This window comes from Cicer arietinum, chromosome 5, assembly GCF_000331145.2.
Source record: "Cicer arietinum cultivar CDC Frontier isolate Library 1 chromosome 5, Cicar.CDCFrontier_v2.0, whole genome shotgun sequence".
NCBI lineage: Eukaryota > Viridiplantae > Streptophyta > Magnoliopsida > Fabales > Fabaceae > Cicer > Cicer arietinum.
The window spans coordinates 33792148-33802508 of NC_021164.2; the positions used below are offsets into that span (position 1 = coordinate 33792148).

At 35.7% G+C, this 10361-nt stretch overlaps 1 long non-coding RNA gene across 1 annotated transcript; it reads right to left on the reverse strand.

The window, feature by feature from the left end:
• Nucleotides 1–8232: 8232 nt before the first annotated feature.
• Nucleotides 8233–9763, reverse strand: LOC113784123 (uncharacterized). The gene is made up of 4 exons (XR_003470144.2): nt 9164–9763; nt 8998–9060; nt 8396–8491; nt 8233–8247 (listed from the first exon to the last, which is right to left on the reverse strand). It is a non-coding gene; the product is annotated as an uncharacterized lncRNA (long non-coding RNA).
• Between the last annotated feature and the right edge of the window lie 598 nt (nt 9764–10361).

Sequence of the window (10361 nt, forward strand, 5' to 3'; positions counted from 1 at the left end):
GTATACTGCAGGACAAGAACTCGGGGAGGACGATTGGACATGCTAGAGAATGGAATGGCCTATACTACATGGACGATCCTAATCTGCCTACCAAGAGCCGCTCTCTCATATCTGAATCTACCATGACCAATAAAGAGAAAGCTCAACTATACAATTGTCGGCTAGAACACCCTTCATTTCAAGTTGTAAAAGTGCTTTTCCCTTCCTTGTTTAAAAATTTAAATGTGGAGTCTCCATTGTGAGGTGTGTGAGCTTGCTAAACACAAGCGTGTACCTTTTCCCATTAGCAATAAGATGAGTCATTTCCTTTTCTTTCTTGTTCACACTGTTGTATGGGGTCCTGTTTATGTTCCTAATATCTCAGGTGCTAAATGGCTTTTAACCTTCATAGATGATTGTACCCGAGTGACTTGGGTTTTTCTATTGAAACAAAAATCTGAAGTTAGCTCCGTGTTTTTTCAGTTTGTCTCAATGATTAAAAATCAATTTGGGGTCGGTATCAAAAGAATTAGGTCTGATAATGCCAAGGACTACTTTAACCTTGTACTAAACTCTTTTTGCCAAAAGGAAGGGATAATCCATGAGTCCTCATGTGTGAACACACCCCAACAGAATGGGATTGCAGAAAGGAAAAATGGGCACCTATTAAATCAAACTAGAGCTCTACTTTTTCAAAACCATGTTCCTAAAAGATTTTGGGGGGAAGCTCTTCTTACTGCCACCTACCTAATCAATAGGTTACCCACTAAAATCTTAGACTCAAAAAGTCCCATGGAAGTCTTATCCTCATTCTACCCACACTTGGATCCTACAAATAAACTACAACCTAGAATATTTGGGTGTGTATCCTTTGTGCATGTTCATAGTAATGAAAGGGAAAAATTGGACCCTAGGGCTGTCAAATGTGTATTCTTAGGGTACTCTGCCAGACAAAAGGGATACAAGTGTTTTCACCCCCTATCAAAAAGATTCTATGTGTCAAGAGATGTCACCTTCAACGAACAAGAGAACTACTTCAAGCAGCCTCATCTTCAGGGGGAGAATGTAAGAGAGGAAGATGAGACTCTCATGCTTCCAAATATGACATTTGGACCTGAAATTGGGACAAATGGCATTGTTGTCCTTGAAATTGATAGAAGAACAGAACCTGCACCTAAACCAACAGCAGGACCTGCACCTGAATCAACAGCAGGACCTACACCTACAGCAGGACCTGCACCTGAACCAACAGCAGGACCTGCACCTGAATCAACAGCAGGACCTGCACCTGAATCAACAGCAGGACCTACACCTACACCTGCACCTGCACCTGAACCTGCACCTGAACTAACAGCAAGGTCTGCATCGGAACCTGCACCTAATGGTGGAAAGTTTGGAAAAAATTTGGCATATTCAAGGAGAGAAAAAGCCATTCTAGAATCTGGAAATGTCCAAGAATCCAACCCATCATCACTGCATGAGGTTGAAGTAACAATGTCGATTTACAAGAAAGGGGGTTTGAATTGTAAATGCACCTTTTAAAAATTCCTGTTAAAGCTTAAGAAAATAAATCAAGATTGATCTTGGTTATGAAAATAGAAAACGAAGAACGTTCTTGGTTTTTAATATAAAACAGAGAACGTTCCTTGATTAGCTTAAACAGAAAATCAGTTTATGTTTTATCTTAGTTAATCAATTCAGTATGATAAATAAAGAGATAGGATACAGAATACCGCTCAAAGATTTTATCCTGGTTCACCCAACGTGGGTTACGTCCAATCCTCACACTTGTGAGACTTTCCACTAAGTGTTTAAAAACAAAGAACCTTCTTGATCTTACAACACCTAGTTTAGATCAACCTTGATCTATTTAAATCTCTATTACTTTCCACCCAGAAAGCAATAACAGCACCTATCTAACCTTGATAGGATTTAATCTTAAACAAACTATGAAGAAACTCTTATAGTTTGAGTTTTTACAATTTGATTGTTTTGACAGAATCTGAGATTTCTCAACTCTTGTTTGAGAATTGATTCTTTACAAAGGATTTACTGATAATTACGCAATCTACTATATGAATATGAATCAGCAACTGTTTTTGCGAAATAGTAGAATGTATGATAGCCTATGTTTTGCAAAAGAGCATAATTTCAAGTATGTATGTGATTGATTTATGGATTTTTCAGCACTTGAATTTCTTGTCTTGATTATGGATATTGGCCTTCTATTTATAGGTTGTAGAAGCACTGAATGAAGGTAAAAAAGAGCTGTTGGAGGTGCTCTGTATTTTGACTGAACCAATATTTCAGAATAAAAATAATCCTTCTTTGAAAACTGCTTTTTGACTTTTCTGGTTTAGCATTTAAAGCAGTTCTATCCTTTTTAGAAAAAGCCTTTGACGTTTCTTCCTTGATCTTGGATGGTACACTCTCAATCTTGAGTCTTGAATGTAGTTAGAGAAGTTTGGAGAAGAATTATAAGCCATTTCATAAGAGATACCTTGCTGCTGGAATTGTGCAGAAAACGGAGAATGATTAACGTTCTGGGTCTGTCAGTTTGAACTTTCTTGAGCTTCAATAATCAATCTGGAGTTCCCGTTTTAATCATTCTGGATGTCCTTTGCAATTGTCTTGTCCTATGTCAAGGTTGATCGAACTTTCTTGATAGTTTGTTTTTTGGAGTTACAAACTGTCTTGATTTTTGTCTGCCTTTGAGTTCTTTTATTTTAGAGATTTGATAACCTTCTTGAGCTTGAATGAATCCTACTTGTTCCTTGCCATGTACTGATTAATTATGAATAAATTTCCAGGGCAGAATCTTTGTTAAAGAGGTAGAAAAAGTTTGATCAATATGATGTGATGAATATTTTTTGAAGCTGGAGATCATTCTCTGTTTTGATGCAGAATGATCTTGTTGTTGTCTTTTCTGCTTTGCTTGATTTTGTTCTTAATTAAATCCACTCAAAAACACATGTTAAATTAATATAACATTTTAGAATCATAATTAACTTTCTTAATTAACCTTTGTTTATTTTCATCAAAACTTTAAATATAGAGTTTGTCTCAACAGAGGTAACATCTTCGAATCCTATAAACTCCAATGATTCTAATGAGTTTGTTTCTGAAAATCTAGAAGCACAGGTGGACAAAAATCTAGACCTACCCATTTCCCTTAGAAAGAGAACTAGAACATGCACCCAACAACCACTTTACCCACTATCAAATTTCTTATCCTTTGAAAAATTCTCACCTACTCATAAAACCTTTCTCAGAAACCTCAACTCCACACACACACCATCCTCTGTATCTGAAGCATTATCTGACAGGAAATGGAAACAAGTCATGGATGTGGAAATGGAGGCGTTAAACAAGAATAGGACATGGAAACTTGTCACCCTACCCACTGGAAAAAGACCAGTAGGATGCAAGTGGGTATATACAGTTAAATACGGGGCTGATGGGACCATTGAACGTTACAATGCAAGATTAGTGGCCAAAGGCTTCACTCAAACCTATGGAGTTGATTACTTGGAGACATTTGCCCCGTTTGCTAAGATGAACATGGTCAGAGTAATATTGTCATTAGCAGCAAATCATGATTGGGACCTGCAGCAGTTTGATGTGAAGAATGCATTTTTACATGGAGACCTTGAAGAAGAAATATACATCGAGTTGCCCCGTGGTTACAATGGACAGGTTGCTGCTGGAACTGTTTACAAGCTAAGAAAGGATCTATATGGGCTGAAACAATCCCCAAGAGCATGGTTTGGAAGATTCACCAAAGTTATGACAGGTCTAGGCTACAAACAGAGCCAAGGGGATCACACATTATTTATCAAACATTTAGTTTCAGGGGGAGTAACAATTTTATTGGTGTATGTAGATGATATTATAGTTAGTGGGGATGACAAAAAGGAGCAGCAAGTGCTAAGTAAATGCCTTGCCACAGAATTCGAGATCAAGACATTAGGGAGACTTAAATATTTTCTGGGAATTGAAGTTGCTCATTCCAAGAAAGGAATCTTCATATCTCAACAAAAATAAATTACTGACTTGCTTAGAGAAACAGGGAAGACAGCCTGCAGACTAGCAAGTACTCCAGTTGACCCAAATATAAAGTTGGGAAGTGCATAGGAGGATATTGCCGTGGACAAGGAAATGTATCAAAGACTTGTGGGTAGGCTTATTTACTTATCTCATACTAGACCAGACATTGCTTTTGTTGTAAGTCTAGTCAGCCAGTTTATACACCAACCAAAGGAAGCACATTTACAAGTTGCTCTTAGAAATGTCCAGTATTTGAAAGGGACCCCAAGAAGAGGGATTTTGTTCAAACGAAACAAGAGTGTAAGTCTTGAAGCATATACGGATGCGGACTACGCAGGGTTAGTGGTTGATAGGAGATCAACTACTAGATACTGCACCTTCCTTGGTGGACTTGGAAGAGCAAAAAATAGAGTGTAGTAGCTAGATCGAGTGCTGAAGCAGAATTTCGAGCAATAGCCCACGGAATATGTGAACTTCTATGGCTGAAGATTATTTTGGAAGACTTGAAGATAAGGTGGGATGAACCTATGAGGTTATATTGTGACAATAAATCTGCAATTAGTATAGCCCACAACCCGGTGCAGCATGATAGAACTAAACATATAGAGGTTGACAGACACTTTATCAAGGAAAAACTAGACAGTGGCATGATTTGCACACCATATGTATCCACTCAGAATCAACTTGCAGACATACTCACCAAGGGGCTGAACTACATTAACTTTGAAGGAATTATATCCAAGCTGGGAATGGAAAACACCTATTCACCAGCTTGAGGGGGAGTGTCAAAACTTTGATTCTCCTTATGTATTTTAGGAAGTTTTATATTTGTTGTATTTCTATAACAGTTGTATCTTGCTATTATTAGGTTATCTATTTAGGATCAATCCCATAATCACAGGGATTTGTTTCCTTAGAATTAGCTGTCCATATTTCCTAAAATAAGTTGCAGGCTCATGTATATATATAGGTCTAGTGACCTCATAATAATATAAGAAAGAATATTATTCCCTCTAAATTTAAGATTTCCAACTCTAAGTGACCCGGCCAGTCAATGAAAACCACAAGGTCACCTGTTTCTTTGAAAAACCAGCAGAGTTCCATGAGCTGCTCCAGATGGTTTGCTTGTTTGATCCAACTAGTTGCTTAGACAGGCTAGATGCCTGGTTCCCAAGTTCAATCAGTCTGACGAGCTGAGTTTTAAAAAATTGCTCATGAATACCAAGTTGTTAATTTCAGAGGACTTTTAGGTAAGGATGTACGAATTAAAAAAAGGAACAAATTACATGAAAGATACGATAAAATTCCTAAAATGAGATTCTAACAAAATAAAGTTAACACAATTATCCCAAAAACAACAAATTCAAGCTACAAATTTCGTTGACATTGTAAGACATCTTTGTTGAAAATATATTTATAATTTATTACATATCACATCATATCATGTAAATAGAGATAGTAACTCCCATATTTATTTTTGTATTTATTGTCTTTAGCATATATAAAACCGACTCTATTGTGTAGTTCAAAGACATGGTTTAACAATATGAATCTCATTTTCTCTCATTCAACATGGTATCTAAAGCCTATTAAGAGACAATCCTATACCGTAATTACCCGGGGACCCACAGCCCTTTGGTGAGATTTTTTTTTGGTAAACCGTGTCCCAATTCCGATTTACCCCCTTCTTCCCCGCCGTAGTTTATTTTTCAACAAATCATACGTTATTACTTTTCATCGCGTCGACCATGTTAATCGCAAAAAAAAAAAAAAGAATTGTCTCCCGCTGTTTCTGCCGTACAAAGTGGTAATTCATTTGATTGCATCTCACTTTCTCTTAACCCATGGATTCTCGATTCTAGTGCATTGACCACAATACTGATAATAAGGCTCTTTTCTCCTTCTCACAACTTCTGATTATTTCCCTAGAATAGTCTCTGCCTGTGGTTCCCAAACATAGTCTCAAGGGATTGACACCGTCCAAATCCTCCCTTCTATGTTTGTTACATCTGTCCTCTATGTGTTGGATGCCCATTTAATTTAATTTTTATCAGTCGATTGACTCGCTCTCATGATTGTGTTGTCACATTTACCAATTGCAATATTACTTTGCAAGATCAAATATCAGTATCTCCCATATTTATTTTTGTATTTATTACCTTGAGCCTATATAAAACCGACTCCATTGTGTAGTTCAAACACATGGTTTCACCATATGTCTCTCATTTTCTCTCCTTCAACAATCTTAATTCCAGTTAGCATATTAAAGAAAATAAACAAGCCTTAAAACAAGAAGTTATGAGGAATCTTTACCTGGTGCAATCTTGAAGCTGGGAAATATCCAATAACAGTCTGCAATGCTGCCCTGGGAATATCTAGCAATTCTTGCACACTATAAATTCCTCTTTTTCTTAATGAAGTTATAATATCGGTATTCATGCATGGTAGCATCCACAACGAAGAGTCCTTGTCAAACCACAAACCCTTAAACCAAGACACAAGATTTTAGGAGTGAAACAGTCTCAACTTTCCATGTAATGTAACTAATTTTAATTAGCTTGCTGTGTTTTGAAACCAGATTTTTCTTTTCCTATATAAGAGATCCTTCCCTCCCTTTATTCTAACAGAAAATCATTCAATACAATTCAGTTAGAACTCGGAGTTCATATTATCCAAACGGATTTATAATAAAATTGATCAGGACAGACTTTTGCTTGAACATATTTTTTTCTTATGTAAGACCATCAGAACTAACTTAAAATTAGCTAGTTACTTTCAAATTATCCAATAGTTCAGAAAGAAGAAAGGTCAAGTGCGGAACAAAATAATTACCTGCATTACCATTTGCAGAAGATGCATGCAAGTTATAGAGCTTGAGAGCCAACCACTATTTGCACATATATCAATCATGGCCTAGATTTTGCGTATACTCTGATCTAATATTGATTTCAAGTCTGTGATATAGTCACTAATTGGCAACTCCAATTGGGCATGTAAAATATGTGATTTGTTGTGTTTCTTGTGTCTCTAATGAGATCACACACTTTCCTATTTATAATAATGCTGCAATAATTACATTCAATGTCTAGGAAATTGTATTTACTAGGACTACTAACAATTAGCCTAGGATGTTGCACAATCAAGGAATAATTAACACATTCACTTAATTTTAACACTCCCCCTCAAGCTAAAGCTTACAAGGCTTTAAGCTTGTTACATCAAAATATTTTATCACAAAAAAAAAAAAAACTAAGTTTGACAATTCTTGGACTAGTTTGAAAAGAGAAGGCATCATTAATGATTCATGTGTGAAAGATTCACCATTGAATTGATCATCGGTGGGAATAAAATGCGCCACTAATATGATTCATATGTGGGAATACACTCACCACTGGATTGATCGTCAGTGGGAATAAAAGGCGCCACTAATATGATTCATATGTAGGATTAGAGTCACTACCAAGTTGATCGTCGATGAGAATAAAATGATTGTCTGAGCAAATGGTACCTTGTTCTTGAAACTAAGTTCTCACAACAGCAGATGCAATATGGAATGAAGAGTTGAAAAATAAGAGGTTGCTAAAAAATCACCACATCATGAAAAGACCTGCAGAAGGAGGCCGAAGGCAGGTGCATGCGTTCTCACGCACGAATTTGGTGGAGGTGCGTGGGGACCATACATAGAGAAGACAGATGCGCGTGATAGTGTGTGCAATGTTTGTTGGCGACGGGAGAAGCACCGTCGTGCTCACTGGAGGATTGTGCGGCGGTGTTTGTTGGTTTTGGATGCGCATTAGAAAAGAGGCAGGTGTTGGCACAGAGTGAAGGCGGTGCTTTTGAGGCCAGCTGTAATGTCGTGGCTGGTTGTTAGAAAGGCAACCGAAGTTGATGGTGGCAAATGACTGTATGAAGCCAAAAAAATTGAAAGACTGAAAATGGTGGTGTTGCCGGCGGCATTTGCAGCCGCCGATAGCGGTTGTGAAGCACAAAGACGGGTCACAGAATCAGAACCTGCTCTGATACCATGTAAAATATGTGATTTGTTGTGTTTCTTGTGTCTCTAATGAGATCACACACTTTCCTATTTATAATATTGCTGCAATAATTACATTCAATGTTTAGGAAATTGTATTGACTAGGACTACTAACAATTAGCCTAGGATGTTGCACAATCAAGGAATAATTAACACATTCATTGAATTTTAACAGGGCAAAATGGGACTGCACTCAGAATATGTTTATGATCACAAACATAAACAAATGAAAAAATGAAAATTTGAAAGGGGCAACCTGGAGCTATAAAAATAAGTAAAGAAAATTAAAACAGAAATTTAACTATGCTAAAACTAAAGTTAAATACATAGCTGACCTGAAATAGAAGATTTGCTTTGATATGAGGGTCGTCCAAATGATTTTTATCCACAGGATATCTAACTTTCTCAGACAGTGCTTCGTTGTATTTTTCCTACGATAAAATGACAATATTGTCAATTACTTCAGGGAAGAAATTTGATTTCTGAGCAAGTAAAGTACAATTTGGACATATCATCAATTATAGAAAAAAAAAATTAATTAGATGAAGAGCAATAGTTGGTGTTTATAAAACTAGGACTGAACTTCATGGCACAAGAAAATATTAACTGATAGTAGTAGTTCCATGTAGATAAAATTGGATGCAATGATTTATAACTTCGAATACATAATGTGCCCATATCGAAAATAATTTTTCACATGGTATCATGAACTCCCGTTTTTTTATTCTTTTAATTATAACGGAAGAAAAGAATAGGCAAAATACGTTTATATTTTATTACTACAGCCTTAGACTGTTTATATAGGAGAATAAATTTGAACAGTAATAATGACAAAATCATAAAAATAAAAATAAATAGAATAATATAAAATAAAAGAGAATCAAATCTGATTCTTCAAAAATAACTAACTTGCATTAATAAAAAGTAAAACAATTACCTCATTGTGACGCACAGGAAGTTCATCAAATTCAGCAGCAGCAGATAAGACATGCAAAAAGACCTACACAAAAACACTAAGCATAGTTATTTTGAATAATTAAAAGATACAATCTTCTAAACGAGGAAGATGTCTAAAGATATGAGAAATGGAATACAAGTCTTACTTCAAGTGACGTGTCTGGACCGATGTTTGAACCAAACATTGATACAGTCATGTAGCTGAGGTAATATTGAGATGCTACTCACCCCAACATCACAGACTCAACCACATCTTCATTCATCTTTATGCATCCACTGTCTTCCAAATCCTCAAATGTGTTGTGTGTAAGATTTATGGGTCACATATGTAATTAATTAATAAGGTGTGTTAGGGTCATTATATAATTAGCCAATAAACTAGGGGTCAAATAATATATAATAGTTTATGGCTAAAGAGCATAATAGTTATGAAAATTAATAGTGTAGATACCGGGCAGTTTCTAATTTAATGAGGGGCTGAATTGGAAATACTGCAATTTGGGATATAACTAATAACAGTTATATATAGGGGTAATGGTCCCCAAGGCAAACACAACAAGACTATTCAGTTTCAAAACCCTAAAGGAGAAAACTCTCTAGTTCTCTCTATCCCCATCAAGAGAGCAAGGTCTTCAGGGTGTTTTGCCGAGGAAGATCACTCAACCCATTGGCTCTACCATCAGGATTTCATTAATGGCAATTCCCACAGGTACGCTTCCGCCTTTGGCTATTCATCATGTAATTGACATGGAATCCATATTTTTAACGTGTTTGAAAAATTAGGGTTTGTAATTTTTGAATTTTAATATATATATTATGGAATCCATATTTTTAATGTGTTTGAAAAATTAGGGTTTGTAATTTGGGAATTTGAATAATGATCCAATTTTTTTTTTTGGGTCTATTGGATTACCTTAGGGGCTTAGTTTGAATAATGCTGAACAATTGGATAGTTAACATGTGAAACAACGGAAGTATCATACAGTTCACGAAAATCCAACTAAACTGAGTATAATGATTTGTTGTGGAACTTTGGCCTTGATAAAATTCTCCCTGACATACATTATCAATTTGGTTTTAAGCACTTATTTATTTTCTTTTTTTTTATTTTATTTAATTTTATATATGGATGTTTGCCACAGATAGCAACACACCCTAAGATAGCGACATGTGAACAACAGCATTAGGAATAATATAATATGATTTGTCTACTGTTACTGTCGTGTACTTATTAGTGTGAAGAATAAAAATCAATTTGTTGATGTCTACTTCATTATTTAATTTTTTTTTAATACTAATAAAATAAAATTTATATTAGTGAACAATATATATATATATATATAT